General features: G+C 34.2%; 1 pseudogene; it reads right to left on the reverse strand.

Annotated features, from left to right (window-relative positions):
• Positions 1 to 13,955: 13,955 nt before the first annotated feature.
• Positions 13,956 to 15,196, reverse strand: LOC125681727 (uncharacterized; annotated as a pseudogene).
• Between the last annotated feature and the right edge of the window lie 136 nt (positions 15,197 to 15,332).

Raw genomic sequence — 15,332 nt, forward strand, 5'->3', positions numbered from 1 at the left:
TTTTCAAATAGAGGGATGGAACATTTTATTCCAAAGTTGGACTTAAGCAAATTAGTGAACTGTGGAATTGAATACATTACAATATTCTTGAAAACATTGAAAAATAAATTTTGGATAGATGTATTTAAATCATGGCTTACATTGCATAACCTTAGTAAAGAGTCTGATGTTGCTGCCGATGCACCTCTATTTTATAACCCAAATATTCATATTGGTGGAAAACCATTTTATAATAAACAAATGTTTGACAGCGGCATCAGACAACTTAATGATATAATCAGTGAAGATGGTTCATTTCTTGGTTTTGAATCATTTTGCAATACTTATCCAAATACAAAGATTAATTTTTTAGAATATAATAGCATTATTCATGCTGTTAAGGCTTGGGTGAAAAATTGTGGATGTGACAAAACTATCAAAAAGCTCACAAATCCATTGATTATGTCAAATATATATACAGTGTTGAAATGCAACAAATCAAAACTTTTTTATGAAATTATAAATCAAAATACCTCAATCACATCAGGCAAAACAAAATGGAGTGAGCTTTTGGAAGTTGACACTAAAGAATGGAAAATAATTCATAAAATACCCTTCAGAGTGACAAAAGATAGCAAAATACAATGGTTTCAATACAGAATTATAAACCGAATCTTAGCTACAAACTCTTTTTTATTCAAAATCAAAAAAATTGACTCAAAGTACTGCAATCATTGTCATTCTGAAGAGGAAACAATATAACATATTCTGTGGGAATGTGATTTTTTACAATTATTCCTAGCAGAATTTGAGCATTTTTTAGAAGATAAGACTGATTTACAGATAGCTATTACAAAAAAATCTTTTATTCTTGGTTTTATTGAAAATAATAGTCTGATACAAAACACTATTGTCTTATGGCTTAAATACTATGTGTACACAGCAAGATGCACTGAGAAGTCCTTGAGTGTGCGTGCTGCAATTTCACAAATGATTTTTTTTTATGAAACTCAAAAATTTATTTCGTATAAAAATGGTAAAAAGGAAAAGTTTGATGCCCAATGGAATCGATGGAACCTTCTGTTTTCTTAACTTCTCTCTCTTCCTCTTCTTTCTTTCTCAAACCACACATACCTTCAGCTCATATGCTTTGTTTTTTTTTTCCTTCTTCTCTGGATATAATATTATTGTATATCTGATATACCGGTATGTGTACAAAAATAAAAAATTATAAAAAAAAAAATAAATAAAGCAATAAGCGATTTGTATGAATGTTTAGTGATAAAATGGAGGGGTATCCCCGAATTTCAGAAAAACTGCCTCTGTGAAACAAACTAAATTTAGCATGAATATGTTCTTCGAGTTTTTCACTAAAAAACTGTCACTTTGAAATTTTGTTTCACGAGGGCATTTTTTGGTAAAATTATAAAAAAAAAAATCGAAACGACTTCACAATCTAATTAAAATCAGACTTCTTAGATCCGCACTGTATACTTTGCGATTCTGAGCGTATCCTAGGATCTGATTTTAATTAGATTGAATGACTTCATTGATATTATTTTCAACTTCACCTGTACGTTAATTTTCCTTAGAAATCCATGGTCTATTGCGTGATTCAGTGGGTAACATCGTCGAATTTAATATGCTAAGATGTGTTCTTTTTTTAAACAACTGGGTACGAATCCCTCACGAACACAACTCTTTTTCATATTACCTTTTCCATCTAGATTTATTTCTTAATTGAAACACACTTCTAGTTCATATAAATGTTTCAGGTCAAATCCCTGTTTATTACAATGTGCCGAGTTTGTAATAAGCTTCCAACCTGGACACTGTTTAGTTTGTGAATGGGATTTGCAGTAAACACGCCGAATACAGCATGCAATACCTGTGTTTTAATAGTCAATGTTGCTAACGAGAACTTGTATTTTTTCTGAGTGAAAGGTGCTGACAAAGGCATGATATGGTGTCTTTCACGAAAAACCGTTGTGAACTTTGCAAAGCTCTGAAAGAAAAACTTTAAGGCCAAACAAGGTAAATAACCGTTAAACAGTTTAAGTGGATATGATGTTATGTATTCCAGTTGCATATTGCTAAGGTGAATTGATGTTTTCAGGAGCATGTACATATAATTTTGTTGAACTTTATTAATAGGTATTAAACTTCCCATATTTTGTTTGTGGTCGAGTCATGTACAGTTGCTTACTGTTGGTTGTAGAAAATAATACACGAGTATAAGAGCTTTTAGACTGTAGTAACTTATAGAATATCAAATATTTGATACACTCGTAACATGTAACCGTATACATTGTTTCTGATACTCAGAAGGGAAAAAAAGACAATTTAATTTTCACGATTTCAAAACTTAATATGTTTATACTACATGTAGAATGTATTGACACATAAAATGTATTAGGCTTGCCCTTAGTACTAGGGAATCCAACATGCATTTAAATGGCAAATACGCAATAAGAATATAAATATGGATGAAGGTCAGTTCTACGTCACGAGTGCTGGCAGGGAAAATTCCCGCTTCGGTAAAATACCCTTTTTTTATGGTCGTTATATGCAGGCGATAATATCAAATTACGAAGTTATGTAGATTATCTTAATTTCAGTCTAGTCATGTGGTTCTCCACACATTTCTATTCGCCACATTAGTCATGTGGTTCTCCACACATTTCTATTCGCCACATTAGTCACGTGGTTCTCCACACATTTCTATTCGCCACATTAGTCACGTGGTTCTCCACACATTTCTATTCGCCACATTAGTCAGGTGGTTCTCCACATATTTCTATTCGCCACATTAGTCACGTGGTTCTCCACACATTTCTATTCGCCACATTAGTCAGGTGGTTCTCCACACATTTCTATTCGCCTCATTAGGCCTAATGTATAACCATGGCAAAACGATAAATGCGTGATGCCAAGGTCGTAACACAACTGAAGCAGTGACGTAGTCTCTACTAATATCCGATTTAAAAGAAGGCGGGAAAATTTTGTATTGTACTGAACATCGCACAATAAGGATCATCAAAAATCTCTATTCAATAGCAAGGCAGTGATTATCCTGAAAATGTATTCGAGAGTACCCATATAGCAATGACGTTCTTTGATCTAACATAATACTTAAATACATACTCGGGGGAAGCGACTGTCAGGTCTTCAGTTACTAATTCTTTGTACCGTGGGGAAAGTTTTACTTTAGGTATTCCTGGATACATGAAAATGCCCTCCTAGACTCTTAAACAACTAATCAGGGACAAAAAAAAACCAATGTAACTTAAACAACTATTGTGCAATCATTGAAATACTAGCGAATGAATTTTTGGGTGAATTTATATGCATGAATAGGAACTTAATCTGTCACCTTAAAAAAAACCACATGGCCCCTCTCAGAATTTTAAAATTCCGAATACAACGTTTAAGTACATATACAATATAATGAGATTTTTAGAAAATATATTGTTAACATCCTTCTTAATGTAAATGCTTAATATAATATTTATTTGGTATTTGTTGTATCCTTGGTGATTAATTGGATATACTTAGTACAGCAACACAAGTCCGAGAACTACAAGACCGGCTAACAACAGCAGATAATGTCCTTCATCAACAGAGCATACTCCATCAGCATCTTCCAACAGTCTGTTGGAATCCCCATGGGCGCGAATTGTTGTACTCCTTTGTTAGCTGACTAGTTTTTATATTCCTATGAAGCAGAATTTTTTCAAAAACTTCTACGTGAAAAGAAAATAATCTCTTGCTGTGACCTTCAATTCGACATTTAGATATGCAGTGTGTATCGATGACGTATTATCTATTAACTATAATAATTGCCATTTAAATGTCGATTCGATGTATTCCAGAGAACTCAAAATAAAAGACACCACAGAGTCGTCCACTTCTGCCTCATATTTAGATATCTTATTGAAAGTAGATATTAATGACAAACTAACAACACAACTTTATGACAAACGGGATGATTTCAACTTCTCCATCGTCAACTTCCCATATTTATGCAGCAATATTCCATTATCACCTGCACATGGTGTTTACATCTCCCAACAGATTCGATATGCAAGAGCTTGTTCGTTGTATGGTCAGTTTTTAAATCGAAGCAGGCTACTGACAAACAAGTTGATGGTGCAGGGGATCCAACAGTGTCGTTTAAAATCAGTATTTTGCAAATTCTATGGTCGTTATAACGATCTAGTTTGCCAATACCACCTATCAAAAGGAGATAATCAAGATATAGCAAAAATAGGGTGGACCATTTAAAGATCTTGTCAAGAAATGCAATGTCATGTTTAGTCATATTCATGAGATTTATTTTCTCGAGTCAGTAAAACCGACCGTTATGAAATGATATAGGTATTCATATGTACCTCCCCTCTTCCCTTTTGAACGTACGATTTTGGGGTTTGGGCAGAACAGCTTTTTTTGCTAAGATTTTTTCTACAAATATAACGACACCTTTTCCCCGTTTGCTCCCCACCCCTTAACTTAAAAAAACCCCGACGCTATACTGTGCTGAGCTCACTAATATGATACAAATTATATATAACGAAGTGCTTGTCTACTGAAAGTTGCCCAAGTTAACGCAGAAAACGTAATCTCGTTGGGCATACTAAATATTAAAACCGCGACGGAATAGGAGACGAAATAATGGTTCCGATATTCCGTATTATCTTGACTCAGTCAAAGTGGGTTAGTCGAGTTTGTTCTTGTATACATGTATTTTCTTTTTTAAATTATCTCAAATATACATGTAATGCCAACTTCTCAATCATCTAACATTTTAGTCATGTAATCTCAATAAAGATATATCAAACTCTCAAGAGTTCTCATATGTTCAAATAATTTCTATATATTCTAATCCTTGAAATGTTTCTCATGTTCACAGATTTGTTAATAGTAAAAATCTCAAATTGTTCTAATTTGTTCGATAATTTGCATTGCTAAATTCTCTTGTTAGAGAGAAACCTCAACACTGCTAAAAAAAATAATAATAATAATCTCAAATAAATAGGCAATGGGACGTTCAACTTCTCAGGATATTTCATTGTATAGGCAATGGGACGTTCAACTTCTCAGGATTATATTGTATTTTGGTTGTGTATGTTCCTGACTTTCTGCATGTTTATCTTATTTTCTTTCATTTCTAAATCATTTGTTATTCTTACATTTCTCTTTGAATAGTTTACAGTTATGTGTTCTTAAAATTGATTAATCAAATTTTAAAACATATGTTTAAATACTTTCATATATTCCGCTATTCAATAAATCAATACGAATCTGCAAAATTAAAAATAATTCTACTAATTACAGGATGAACATTTTTAGCATCGAAAGAATCTATTTACATGTATTTGAAAACAAGTTAGGAACCGCTTCACATTAGGCGAAAAACAACACGAATAAAAACAATGCATTAAGAGAACAAGAATTAGACTCCAAACTATCTTGAAGACATTTTTCTGGTAAAAGTACAACACAAGACACACTCTAAATTACGAAATACCTATATGTAAACGTCAAATCTATAAAAATTCATGTGTATACCAGTCAAATCTATAAAAATTCATGTGTGTACCAGTCAAATCTATAAAAATTCATGTGTGTACCAGTCAAATCTATAAAAATTCATGTGTGTACCAGCTCTTATGAATTAGTGGAATTCCCCTCCTGTTGAAATCAAATGAAGTGAACTTTTGGGGATTTTTATGAATAGATTTAATAAAAATAAAAAATAAATAAAAAACTTCACATGCCATGATGTGGCAACCACCTGTAATTTCATGCTAGTACAAAGCAATTGTCTTACATCGTTGACCGGTTGATTCCCTTTTGAATTGAATTGTCCACGCACCTAATATCCTTAATTTTGGCGAAGGAAATTAGTCGCTTTGTGTAATGTGTACAATATCAAAATCAAAGATGCCGAAATTCACGAGGTGAAGGAATAATTGTTATAAGATATGCCACAAAGACTTGAGCTATCATTGAAAATCTCTCAATTAAAGAAATAAACCAATAAACAAATCATAACTCGTATTACAAATAATTTGAAAATTAACAAACTTAAATTGGAATACGAAATCATCTCATTCAAACAATTTAAAACTGCCCGTGGAAAATAGATCTTTATAGTTTACATACTCAATATCTTAAAAGTATTTTGCTAGAAATGCACGGTACATTATAATCAGAGAATGCAAGACTAGTTTATACTCCGCATAACACAGAGGGCTTTCAAAGGCCGACGCAGAAACCACAACTTCAAAGGCACCGACTAGTATGAAGGTCTTTGCTTGGACATTCGGTCCACGGTGTCCCGTAGCTATAGGGAAATACCTGTGGTACATCCTTTATCTAATTATAAACAAGTTCTTAAATATATGAAATGTACATGTCAATGTTATTATCGTCAGCTCTAGAAACTTGTCTTGGTTACATTAAGAAGTCTTCATATTTCACCCTTGAATAATTCTAATACTTTTATTCTAAGTATTCTTGTTTACTTACTCAGTTTCACTAACGAAACCATGTTGAATATCACATTCTAACCCGATAAAACGTAACATCAATCCGGATGAATCATACGGTGTATGTGCGATATTCTTGTTGTTAACAACGCCGTTATCTTATGAATATGTATGAATCGAGGAATGTATTTCAACAAATCAGTAATTGGGGATTATCTTCGCATATATATATAGCACAAAACGTTATTGAAAAGGCTTTTAAGAAACTGTTTACAATCATACACATCTAATTTTGATAACGAAAACAACTCAAATTTCTTGATTTTCTGTCTGCAAATTTCCGCCGCTAGGATCCACGTGTATATACAGGAACGTCCACTGCAGCGGCAGCATAAGACAGTTGCCTTAAATAGCCACCGTCTAAAAATCCAAACTTATTTCAATAAGTCTCATTCCTACTCGAGATATGTGGATCAGTACCTGATGCTACAAGTACATTTAATAATGGTGAGGGTTTGTGTCGGTACATATTGCAGAAGGAGTCACATAACAACCCTACATGTATCTATACAGGTTTTACACCTCCAGTTTACAATCCTTTGGATTGGAGATCAAATCTCTCATCTCATTTTGTAAAGGGTTTATTTGTATCTTTAATAAAAGGGTTGGCGAAAGTCCGGACTTTTGTCATGTCCAGAGTTAAATGTCGCACTGTTCGTAATAAAAACAAGAATAAACGCCTGTTGATCTGACAAATTTTTGGTTTTTGAAAACATAAAAATAGACGTATAAATAATCTTGCTCTAATGATATTAGTCTTTGATTATTGTATAACCCGATCATAGAAACAAAACCTATAAGAAATGTGCGTAAACATATGTATTTCATATTTCTGAAAGTGTGATTATGACCGGAACTAAACTTACGCTGAACGAAAATTATAGGTATTTAGCGTTCCTGTGGGAACTCTAAACTATCCGTAACTAAAGTATGCAACACCGGACGACAATATGTACATCACACATAATTTGAATAAGATCATTTCGATTTGCTGACCAAGCAACATAGAGGGGAAATTGTATCAAACGCTTCCAAGACTATCCATAAGTTGTGCAACTCGGCTTTATATACATATATTTACATTTTCAACTATATAACGCTAGTAAGAGCAATACGTATTTATCACTGTATGAATACCTATACGGGGTCAACAGAGGTCATGGCTTTGCGTATGAACATTTGTTAAAAGTAGGTTACAGGTACTACTTTTACTAAGGCAATACACATCTAGCAATCGATCTTGCTTACTACAGAAGTTTATCAATAGATGAAATCAACATCACAAATTGTCTTTATGATTTTATTTGTATTCCAAGCAGTGGACTTTCAACAATAATTTAAAAAAGCATTTCTATAAAACTAATGTATGTCTAAAATTACATCTGCTACAGCTACACCCTGGTTATTGGTGATGCGGAGTTGTACCTACTGCTAGACGATGACATTAGGCTTTAGCAAAAAGGTCATTCACAGGATTTATAGCCGATAAGTCGTCAAAGTGCATTAAGACCCACACACCACACTGCCTCCTTGCCACAGCAGCCACGAAGTGATATCGGTTTCCAAGTTTATGTCGGGGTATCTAAACGAGGCATGGTTAAAAACCTATTACAGAAATTTATCAAGTCAACAGAAGCGTTCAGTGAGCTCATGTTTGTCAGCAATTACAAATCCAAATCGCCCCTTACCTTTGTGCAATTCCACATTCTCTGTGATGTTCAGTTCTTTCCGGAGATTTATCTGAACTGCGTCCTCTGTTCTGTCTATGAATGAATGCCTACAACTGACGACTGTCGATGGCGAAGTCGTTGTGCCGACAAAAAATATTCACGTCTTGTCCCTCATACCTTCCTTCGAAAATTGAAAAAAAAAAAACACAGTCGAAAGCCTCTCTAATACTGACAGCAAATACACCCTTAAACGGCACAAAACACCCTAATGCAGTGTTATTTACAAGCCGTTAATGTGATAATTGTTTGTTTGTCAATTAAATCTAATCTGTTTATGAAATGGCTAACAACTGTTTTCAAATCTTCTCGCTCGAGGTCGCATATGACGTCCAGTAACCGGGCTTCTGAAAGTGTCAGTATCCTCGCTATGCTATGCAAGACTTTCAGAAGCCCGGTTACTGGACGTAACTACAAAATTTTCGGAAACAGGTCCTGCCGCACAAACAACTGCATATACCTCATAAGCTGCAAAGCATGCCAGAAGCAGTACGTTGGCGAAACAGGAGATCTCCGCAAACGTATTAATAACCACCGGTCGACCATCAAAACCAAAAGAATCACTGAGCCTGTTGGAGAACATTTCAACCTAGATGGCCACAAATGGGAAGACATGACTGTCGTGGTTATTGATCACAACCAAACCTGGAGCTCCACAGATAGAAAGAAAAATTCTGGATGCACAGACTTAAGTCATTCCGTCCTAACGGCATGAACAAAATGATTGACTTTGCCAGAATAAACATTAGCTAAACCTATTCCTGATATGACAATGTTATTCTCCCTCTGATCAACGACAACGGTTTATTTCTCATAACTTTAGTTCTCTTAAGATATTAGCGTACCGCCTCATATTACCAACGATACATCGCCTTGCTTCACCAACTGGATGCATAGCAGTACCAGCACTGCCAACATCGTTGGTACTCATCAACAAGTTCCATTTTTAGTTTCTTACAAGTAACCAATAGTTCAGACATTACGCCAATTTCATTTACTATTATCTGAAATTTAGATTTTCAATAGTTTGATCTAGGGGAGAATATCACGATGTATGGATTAATTGTTTCATGGACATCACGATTATGCATTTAGGTTTTCTCATATATGGGAGTAGAGAAGATTTTCTAAGATATAATACATATTCACTATCTTGCCACATTGGCCCCGCCCTAGGACTTTGAACCCCTGACCCAGGAGCCATGAATTTCACAATTCAGGTAGACAGCTTCATGGACATCATAATCATGCATTTAGTTTCTCTCAAGAGTAGAAAAAAGATTTTCTAAGATTTAATACATGTTCACTATATGGTCATATTGGCCCCTCCCTAGGGACTGAACCCTCACCCAAGGGCCATGAATTTCACAATTCTAGTAGAGGTTTTCATGGACATCATAATCATGCATTTTGTTTTTCTCCCACATGTATGGGAATATATATTTTTGAAAATTTGACTTCCATATTTTGCACCACCCACAAGGCCCCGGGGTGGCATTGTCATAAATTTCACAATCTATGTATCCCTTATCCTAGAGATGCCTTACACCAAAAAGGGTAATGATTGGCTTTGTAGTTTTCAAGAAGTTAAAAATGTAAAATTGATAACGGACGAAAATCGATGGCAATAGGTCACCCGAGTTTACTCAGGTGACCTAAAAATTTAAATAAATTAGAGCATAAAATCCTGCTAGACTCCTACAAACCAGGGACCTGTTTCACAAAAAGGTACAAATTTAGGACGTAACATATGTCATGGCATTTATACTAGGTGACTCCGCCCCATTGAGTTTCTATTGAGATTAGAATTTATTAAATTGTAATCGTTACATAAAATGAAGTATCGAGCTATGATTTTATCTACTGCTTGAAAAAAGCCATGTATTTATATCACCTACATTGTTGTCTTCTCTTACTAAAGCTTAGAATAATTTATAAATTGAATTATGTTATTAAAATCACTGGACAACATGCACTTATGTATGGTGGCATATTTCTGCCCCCTACGTGCGAGATAAATTATGTCAACATACGAGAAAAGTATGTCGACATGCAAGATAATTATGTCTACATGCAAGATAATTATGTCTACATGCAAGATAATTATGTCTACATGCAAGTTAATTATGTTGACATGCATGTTACCAATCTTTTTAGAAAATCTGATTTCAATATGGGTAAATTCACTTACTAACGCCAGTATCTGACATGATACATGCAAGATGCAAGATAATTATATTGACATGCGACTTATCTATGTCGACATGCAAAATAATTATGTAGACATATGTTACTTATTTATGTCGACATGCGAGTTAATTATGTCGACATGCTACTTATTTATATCGACATGCGAGTTAATTATGTCGACATGCTACTTATTTATGTTAACATGCGAGTTAATTATGTCGACATGCTACTTATTTATGTCGACATGCGAGTTAATTATGTCGACATGCTACTTATCTATGTCAACATGCGAGTTAATTATGTCGACATGCTACTTATTTATGTCGACATGCGAGATAATTATGTTGACATGCTACTTAATTATGTCGATATGTGACTTACTGATATTGGCATGCAACTTAATGTATGCTATTTTCTGTAAAATTACTAAATAATGTTTATAGACTTTTCTTTAAAGTTACTAAGTCCAAATTTAATACCAAAATAATACAGACTAACTGTATGGAATTTTCTGTAAAATTATTAAGTTTAGATTTAATACAGAAAAAATACACTTGGAAAAAGCTAAGTCCCAAAAAATACAGAAATGATACACTGTAAAAAATCAAAGTCAGATTTTAATATAAAAATAAGTTACCCATTCCCTGGGGAAAAAAATGGGATACAAAAATAATATATTTTTTCTGTATTATTTTATCAAAAATGATTGTATTAATAATAGATTAAAAATATACTTTATGTATCATTTTTTGATATGGGTTAAGTTGAGAAAACTCAAAATTGAGAAAGAAGTGTATATAAAAAATTCCTTTGAAGAGAAATTGAGCTACGGTCTGTTAGAATCTTATAGATGTTTCTTAACTAGGTGAAAGCTGGAGTTTTCTTTGATATATAATCCCTTAAGGCAAACAAGAGCCACAGGAAGGGCCCGTTTTCTTTTAGGTCACCTGAGTCACTCATGTGACCTATTGCCGTTGGTCTTCGTCCGGCTTCATGCGTCGTCCGTTAGCAATTTTACATTTTTTACTTCTTGAAAACTTTATGGTCAATTTTGACCATTTTTTGGTGTGAAGCTTTATTAGGGTAAGAGAAATGTAAATTGTGAAATTCATGATCCCCACCCCCCAGGGAGCTTAGATTTTGGGTAAAAACTGTAAAAAATTATGCAATCTTTAATCTTCTCTACTCCCGGGTATCTAGCAGACAAACTAAGTACATGGTTATGATGAGCAAGGGTGTCTCTATCAAAATTGTGAAATTCGGGGGTTCTGGTGATAGGGCAGGGCGCTATTGGTCATATAGTGAACATGTATTTATTCTTTAAAAATCTTATTCTCTACTACTGGGCATCTAGCAGGCAAACTGAGTGTATGATTAGGAGAAGGAAAGAAAATTGTGATATTCATGACTCCTGGGTCAGTGGTTTTGGTATTTAAAACTGCTTTAGATATCAACCATACCCCCCCCCCCTTCAAAAATAAATAGAAAATATATTTAGCTGATATTTGGTATATGGTCTTATATTGATAACTTACAAAGGTAGCACATCAGTCCATCTACTTTCAGCAGAAAGATGGCATTTGGACTTTAAATTTTTACACTATTTTGAAAGGAGTTATTTCCCTTTGTTTATTTACCTCTGATAATTTATCATTGTAAATAATGTAATTGATTAATCATTTAAAGAAACAAATTGTACGGGAAAATTTATTGTATGATAATGTGTGGTACCAAAAAGTATTTTGTATTTTTTATACCACCTTCACACTCACGGATTTTTCTTACGTAGTCAATCGCAAGCATTCGTAAATTACTCGTCGGTATCTTTGTCTAAATCGTAACAATCCGTGTACCTTTACGGATTTCTGGAATACGTAAGGATCCGTAAGAAAAATCCGTGAATGTGGAGGTACCATAAGTGGTGTCTTGCACACATTTAAACAAAAAATAGAAATGCAGAAGACATAAATACATGTACTCGTTACAGTAAATTTAGAATGAATACCAGGAGATTGGTATGAGGATTCGGCTAAGGTTAATATTTAGATTCATGGAATCCCCAGCAAATGAAAGGTGGTATAAATATAGGCTTGTGTGATGGTATACTTTCTGCTGAGCAATTTTATTGTATACCTTCATTTCTACTTCTGTCACTTCTATCAAGCTTATTTCTAGGGACTTGCTCTTCTTGAAATATTATAAATTGAAATGCACTATATTTAGATTGGCTACAGGCAAGGATATTCATTTCGTACTTATACATGGAGCTTATTACACACACACACCCCTTCAATGTTGAATGGAATCGTACATTTTGAAAACTTTTTTTAACAATATATTTTCTTTTGTCAGTTTACTTTGCTTAATCATATAATTATTACATTTCCATTCTGTGGATCCTTCACATGGTTGCATTAAACTCAGGTGACCATTAAGGCCCTTGTTTAAAAAATGGACACTTTGTTTAGAAATAGGAGTCCCACCCTCAAAACCATATATTTTCTTGTTCTCCTCATGACAAGTTCAATGGCACATGTGAAGAGGGCCTCCTGGATTATTCCTGACCCAGCCCAGTCATATGGTCTTATACATGGTCTGATATTTTATTTTCTTGTTGATTAATGTTCCTTTTTAGGTATTGGAAGATCACAGAGGTTAACTTTTGTCCATGCCTTAAATTCTCTCTGTAATATGGCACACCTAATTCACATTAATGGGCAAAACCTAGTTTTGCATTGATAAACTAAGTTTATTAGTTGTAAACAATAGTTTACAGATCGAAAACTATCGTTACCGATAGTTTTCAGCCGTAAACTATAGTTTTATATATACGTATGGCACGCCAGATTCACATTAATGAGCAAAACCTAGATTTGTGTCGATAAACTAAGTTTATCATTCGTAAACCAGAGTTAACGATAGTTTTCAGTCGTAAACTGTAGTATAAAGTTGTAAACTATGTTTTAAGGTCGTAAACTGGTTTACGACTGAAATCTATCGTTAACGATAGTTTTTGATCTGAAAACTACAGTTTACGACTGATAAACTTAGTTTATCAATGCAAAACTTAAGTTTTGCTCATTAATGTGAATTTGGCATACCATACTATAAAGCAAAGAGCTTAGGTGAGCTATGTGCCCCATGGGCCTTTTTCAAGATGTAGGTTAAGTGTTATACAGTTGTCTACAAAAGAAACAAATGGGACCATATAGGAGTCTTGTATTTATATATAATTATGTGCACCAGTGTTATGACGTGAAAAATTAATAAATATAATTATTACGATATTGTTTTCTTGTTTTTTATTTGAAAAACTGTTGACTTGTGTTCATATATTGTCGGCCACTTTTTTTCATATAAAATTATTACAATACTTGCATTTTTTGCACAAGCTATCACTTAAACGAAGATCATTAACAAAAGTATTAAACTATACCAACTTTCTCTCTCAAGCATTACAAACTTTAAAATATTTAGAGAATAGGATGAGACTTTTTCCCAAATTTAGTCACAAGTTTCCCATTACCACCAAAAAGCATGTAGTTTGCGGCTTCAAATGCGATTTAAGAACTGTGTAATTTGCACAGAGTTCTGTGGCTTCGTCCACCGTGTTTGGTGGATAATGTAAACATTTTCCTCTATAATATATCTACTAACAACCTCGAACTCCATTGATACACCACTGGCTGGGGGATAAGAAGAGTACTCCTGTTCTATTATATAATTATGTTAAGATTGCCTGGCAATGACATTTTATAGTCTCTTGTTTGATAAATGTTAGGCTGAGAATACAGTACATCTGGTTTTCCAGACGGACATTCAGTGTTGCGGCTTCTACGAATTGTGTTCCAGTGTTGAAGGACTCTATTTAAATCTCTGGTGATAATTGGCAGAAAACAATAACGAATACATTCTATATGAGCTAAGTTGGATGTGTCGAGTAAGTCAAGATGGACCATGTCTTTAAAGTAATTTATCCAGAAATTTCCGCACATTTCTCGTAAACACCGCCAAAATCGTTCTATTTTTGTATTTCTGCAAGAGGACCCATATCTGAAGCTTGATAAACCTTGTAAAGGATCTTGGTGATTCCAGCATAAAGTATACTGCAAATCCCTAATGATGTAATTTTCAGTTCCTCTATCAGCATAAATCACTACCGGTACGCCATTTCTTTCTTTCACGTAATCCAAATACAGTCTTGATACATATTTTTATTAGAGTTGCAAGCTCTGAGCCACAGAAGACGTCTTGAGAAGCCATCCACACACCCATTAATGCATATACCGAATGGCTTTAACTTATCCCATCCATCTAAATGAACAGCAAAATTTGGTCCTTCGTTGATGCATCTTCGTCGTTGAAGGTGTCTTGCTTTCCTTCTGAGAACCCCCTCTGCATCCAAGACTGTTAATGCAAGGCGGACTAATTCACAAGGGGCAACAATACCATGGTTTGTCAGTAATCGTCGCCTCATTCCCCTGTAACCTGTGTCTCCGCCAGAAGTTCTTGATTGTTGTTACAATGTCTTCCAAAGGTGATTGGTTCCTTCGTCTGATTAGGTTCATTCCTCTCAAAATCCTATGAATTTGTCGTTTAATAACGGCAATGTCATGCCGACTGGCTAGAAATCCAATAATTTGTTGAATAGTATATACAATTATAGACTGTGATTGTTTCATTCCTAGTCAAGGGCAAATCGTCTACGACCAGATCTCTCATTCCTGGTGTATAGGTGTGCCCGTTCATATTGTCAACTCTGAAAAAATGTTTATCAATTCAATTGCTTAAAGCGATATCCAAATGTACTTTAATTCTTTAGGGATCTGGCTCTGCACCCCTTATATAATCTCAAAGACAACTGAATCTGGCAGTGCTGAGAAAA

This window comes from Ostrea edulis, chromosome 1 (assembly GCF_947568905.1).
Source record: "Ostrea edulis chromosome 1, xbOstEdul1.1, whole genome shotgun sequence".
NCBI classification, from domain to species: Eukaryota; Metazoa; Mollusca; class Bivalvia; order Ostreida; family Ostreidae; genus Ostrea; species Ostrea edulis.